The following is a 6,000-nucleotide window of genomic DNA, read 5'->3' as shown; positions in this document are numbered from 1 at the left end:
ACATTTAAAGGTTTGTTTAATTTAAGGTAAGAATCTTTTTATACGCTAAGGTAGGTGTTTGCTAAACAGACACATTCACTACCTGCTTTCATAGACTTTACGCAGTAGCACACTCAATCTACACAAGTCGACATGTGTCAACGTGTTCACTCTAATACTAACATAGGTTTTGTATTTAGGATACAATAACATAAACCACATCTAACACCTACAAACGATGTTTCAGCAATGTTTGAAGCCCATGACCACTATTTTCCACACAATCTTTGTATAGTACCCAAAATTATGACCTGTACCACTATCTCATCTGCTATGATTTGGATTTCACTACACTCTGGATGTAAGATGCCACCAATCACATTATTGCACTCTCATCTCTCTAACAAAGGATTCCTACATCTGATTATGACACTGTCAAATCATATATATTTTAAAAGTTATGCATGTTTGTTCACAAGCTAATTTATCATGTTTGGCCCATTCACACATCTTTTTTTAGGGAGGACACATCTGAATTCCTACACAAATGTACCTTTTCACCCTTGTTTGTCTGCCTCACCCACTCCATGAGGAAAGCATTGTTCTGGACCTGCTTTTACCTACTACTGTAGGAGCTACCTCACCTGCACACAAACTGCTTTCTCACCTATTAAGTTGCTCTGCACATGTGCTGACACAAACTAATTAGCAGGGAAAAGTTGGATAGGAACATGGGAATGGCCATGGAGAGGGTTACACATGGGAAACTTCCACCACACTTCAACAAATGTTCAAAAATACCCTGGTCAGTAAGTACACATAAATCTAGTATTTGTTTCACACAAGAAATGACACATACCACAATTTTGATTTAATTTGTAAAATAAATTTATTTGCTGTTCAGCATCACAGCTTGACACTTTAATGTGAGAAATCAAAAAAACAAATAAAATAGACACACAAATAATAAAACAGCCAGAACAAGAGGTTGCATATCTCCAAACATGTGTTACCCTGCAAATGCAATGGTGAAAGAAATGGGGACACCAGAATACGTACTGCAACAACCAGGGTGAATACTAAGCAAGATACACACCACCAAAAAAAAATATCCTGCATTTGTAGAGGTCAAAATACGAACTTTCATGGCCATGGCACGCAAATGGATCGATGGGCAACTCAGGAAGCGGATGTCCAGTGCAATTTAAACCTTTGGCCTCCAACCACAGAGGAAGTGAACCAGGTCTCATTTGGGCCCTTTTTTGCCCCTTTTAGATGGGGCCTTGGGGACAGGGGCCTTTGGGTCAGCTGGCTTTCGGCGTCTTCCCCTAGTCGCCACAGGAGGGTCAGCCGAGGTGGAAGGTTGGGGAGCAGCTTGGGGTGGGGCAGCAGATGGGGGATTGTCCCTTAGGGACCTGGCGGTGGACAGCTGCTCCGCAATAAGTTCATTCTGGCGGCTGAGGTGTTGGCCAATGCTTAGCATGCCAGCCGCCAGAGTTTCATTAATGCGGTTCAAGGCCTCAACCTGCAGCTGGTTTGTGGCCTTCCACTCCGCCAGAAAATCCGCCACCTGCTGCTGACGGATCGCAGCATCCACCCCTTGCTGCTCGATCCTGTCCAGCGTCACCAACAGGCTCTCACTCAATGTCTCCTGGGGCTGGGGGCGACGTCTTGCTGGAGGCTGGACCACCTGCTCCACCTGTGGCTCTGCAGAGGCCGATGCTGCCGGTACATCCTGACTTTCTGCTTCTGCTAGGATAAGAATTGAAAACAATGTCACCATCACATACGCAATAAAAAATATCTTTCTAAATACAATGCATTACTGTGACTTACCATCAAAAGCAGCAGCAAAGACCTCCACCGGGAGCTCACTGTCCATATTGGAGATCCCCCTGATCTCCCCCACATCGATGACGTCACAGGAGTCCAGCTCCAGGGGGGTAAACTCCAAATGGTCAGGCATAGGACCGCTCCCGGTGGACATGCTGTGGTTGTACCGGTCAGTCATCTTCCTCTTCAGGGCACTTTTGAAGTCAGTCCACCTACAAGTTTAAAAATACAAATATCACCATGAGATATGTGCACCACTGTGCTACGTGTAGGGTTACCACCTAGTCCCTTTAATTCCGGACACATGTTACTTACACAGGTTCTGTGGCAGTTTAAAATTAGGTGAAGTGGAGTCTTGAAGTCAGCCAGCCACAGAACCTGTGTAATTAATATGTGTCCGGAATTAAAGGGACTAGGTGGTACCCCTAGCTACGTGACATTTCCTAGTGTGGGTGATCTTTTGTGCCATGTGTGGCCAAATATTTCTTTGATGGACAAAACCATGTGCACTGCAGGTGAGGCAGGTGTAAAACCCCACCCAAATCTGATTATCTCTGCACAAGTAACACCTGCCTCACCTGCAGTGCACATGGTTTTGTCCATCTAAGAAATATTTGGCCAGAAAGAGTGAACTAGAATAAGGGCCTCAGTTCCTGCTGGAGACTGCTGAAAAATTGACCTGACAAACACACTAACCTTTTCTTCACCGCGTCCCAAGTTCTGACCACTGGTGCCACCTGGTTCACTTCCTCTGTGATCTTGTCCCAAAGGTTTCTCCTTGCACTGGCACCCGGCTTCCTGGTTGCCAATTCAATCCATTCGCGTGCCCTGGGCACGAGAATTCGCATTTCGGCCTCTACAAATGCAGGGTTTCTCCTTCTGGTGGTGGTATCCTGCTCAGTCATCACCCTAGATGTTGCAGCACGTTTTCTGGTGGCCCCAGCTCTCTCACCATGCACCTGCTGGGTCACACCTGTTTGGAGAGATGCAACCTCTTGTTCTGGCTGGTTGCTTGGCCCTTGTGGAGCTGGTGGAGGTTCACCAGGGCCTGTTACTGAGGGGCCCGCTTGATCTTGCAGGCGACTCCTCTCTTGGGCCCTCCTTCTCCGCTCCTCTTCCCTCTTCTGTAATGCTTGAAGCAGGGATTCGGCTTGTGCTCTCTGCAGAGCGTCCTCTGCTGCTGAATCGTCAGAGTCAGACATGTTTGCAGCAATTGTGGGCTGCATCTGACTGAATATTTATATGTTAATCTCCCGCCACGAACAAGGGGGCGTATATATTTTCCCGCAAGGTAGATGCAAATTTACGCCGATATTTCCCGCCGATAATTGCCGCTTAAATTACGCAGGTCTCAATGCACCTGATCAATCACCCGTATATGTATATACACAGGTTGTGGAGCATTGTGGGCTACATCGTGAAATGTGTGCACCTGTCATTCCAATGATGAGTGTTGTCAGCTGGTATCTGTTGGAGTTCGTGTATGCTTTGTGAGTCACATTTCAAAACATCACGTTATCATGCTTGCCTTGCATATGTAATGTGTATGAAATTGTCATACAGCAACATGTTGCATTGTGGCCCTTTAGGCAGCGTAGTTATAAGTAGAGGGTTGCGTGTATTATTTTCCGCCTACTGTATATACAGTACTCCTCCCCATGCATATCGGTGTATCGTGCCCCCTTTAAGCAGCGTAGTTATAAGTAGAGGGTTGCGTTTATTATTTTCCGCACACTGTAAATACAGTACTTCTCTCTTCATTGAATGCATGCTGTTGGTTGTGGTGTGTGTATATCGGAACGGTCCGCGTAAGTTTCTATTCGCATCCAGTTTGTTAATGTAAGAGGGATTAATAAAGTTAATACCAAACAAACAATTTTTTCGACCAATCAGCAAGCACCAAAAGTGATATATGTACCTGCAATTAATAACTGCGCCATTGCCAATATGACTTGTACAAGAGCTAGGCCCTTTTCGACATCAGAGCTTTTGGCCCTGGTGGAAGTGATGGATCGTCACCTGGGGCCCAGGGGCCCATATGTTTCTAATGCGGACAAGCGGCGGGCGTATAATGCTGCCCGCCGCCTGATATTTTCCACAACCGGCGTCCGCAGAAGCCTGGGGCAGGTTGAGCGGCGCTGGTCCGACCTGCGCCGGCGGCAGCCGGTTCTACTCAGCAGCCTTCGCCGCCATATTGCCCGATGTAAGTTTTGATTACTAGTATGTCAGCGTTTTTTAGCAATGTTTTGTGTACTTTTTATAAATATGTTCCTGAGTATGGGGGTGTATATGGGTGTATAGGGGGTATATATGGGGGTATATGGGGGGTATATGGGGTGTATATGGGGGTATATGGGGTGTATATGGGGGTATATGGGTGTATATGGGGGGTATATGGGGGGTATAAAGGGGGGGTATATGGGTGTATAGGGGGTGTATAGGGGGGGGTTTAAGTAGTTGATCAGTTTTTGGGTGTAGGATATCAAATAGTTTGCATGATAAATGTCTGAAATTTCACAGCAATGATAATTTTGAAGGTTATGAGCATGACTAATGTGAATTTTTCTTTCCCCCTTTTTTATGAAACCCAATCTTCGATTTCTATGCCATCAACATGAACATTTCAGCACGGGCAAGGGCACGCATTCAAGCCCGGGAGCAGGCAGCCCGGGACCAGGCAGCCGAGGAGGAGGAGGAAGAGGAGGAGGAAGAAGAGGAAGAGGAGGAGGAGGAGGAGGAGGAAGAGGAGGAGGAGGAAGAGGAGGAGGAGGAAGAAGAGGAGGAGGAACAAGAGGAGACCCAGGGTGCAGTTTGGACCCACACCATTTCCCCATCCCCTTCCCCCTCCACAACCCCCACCCCCTCCACAACCCCCACCCCCTCCACAACCCCCCCCCTCCCCAACCCCCACCCCCTCCACAACCCCCCCCCTCCACAACCCCCCCCCCCCCCCCCCTCCACAACCCCCACCCCCTCCACAACCCCCACCCCCCCCCTCCCCACCCCATTTCCAACCCCCCTACACCTCTCCACCACCCACCCCCAAACCTCTCCACTCCCCAGTTACACCCACTACCTCGGTCCAAACACCAGGACCATCCTCCTTGCTCCTGCCCCCCCCAACCACTCCACAGCCAACCAGCGGCGCCCAGGATAGCTCAAGTAGCCGTAAGTAAATAATGTGTCTAATGTTGACCTACACATTTCTACACATAAACAATCACAACAACCACATATGTGTATCCAACATCAACATTAGTTGCAACATATCACTGCAGGCCGACCATGAGGTGTGTCCTGTCCTTCTCCAGGAACAAGGCTCCCCTTGGTGGTTTTTTTGAGTGTGGCCATGCCTCACCCCTTGAATAATTGACATAACAGTACATCCAATGAGATATCCGACATTAGTGGTGTGGTAGTTATGTGGCTCCAGGTGTTGGGTAACTCCAGTTCCCAGCATGATGTGCAACACAGGGCCAGGTTATAATGGAGGCGCAAGGGGTCAGTGCCCCTGGGACCCCCTCTAGCTAGGGGCCCCCTGTGGTTGTCATTTTTTTTTTTTTAAAGAAAATGTTTAAGTTATGTTTTTTTTTTTTAGCTAAATGTTTTGTGCATGGGTGGGGTAGTGCTGCAGCTTCACCTATCTGCCAATGTGACAATGATTTATGGTGCTGAGCATCGGGAGGCAAGGCACACTGATTGCACAAGTGTGCAGTGCATTTCTGGGAGTTGACTAAGTCCCATGACACTTTGCACCAGAGGACAGAGGCTGAGAAGTTTGTGCTGAGCTCTGATTGGTGGAGCTCATTACATACTTCTCAGGTCCATGGAGAACAGCAGCAGCAGCTTAGTCATAGGAGGGTTTTTAATCAGAGGCAGCACTAGGACTGTGAGGTCTCCTCCAGAGTAAGGGGCAGAGGGACAAACACAGGCTTTTCATGTGGTGTGTGTATATATATATATATGGTGTCTATTATTATTCCGAGTGCCGCCAACCCCCTGTCTATATATATATATATATCCTCTGCAGGTAACCATTGACCAAGTTTATTCTGCCTTTACTCTATGTTTTGACAGTATAATATTCGCCCATGCAGTGTGCGGCCAGTAATGACAAGTGCAAGGGGGCCCCCCCGCTCTAAAGTACCCCGGGCCCCCCAAAGGCTTAATCTGCCACTGGTGCAACTT

The sequence above is a fragment of the Crinia signifera genome, chromosome 11 (genome assembly GCF_055691185.1).
Source record: "Crinia signifera chromosome 11, ASM5569118v1, whole genome shotgun sequence".
NCBI lineage: Eukaryota > Metazoa > Chordata > Amphibia > Anura > Myobatrachidae > Crinia > Crinia signifera.
The sequence above is the reverse complement of the archived record's forward strand: the minus strand, read 5'-3'. Positions refer to the sequence as shown.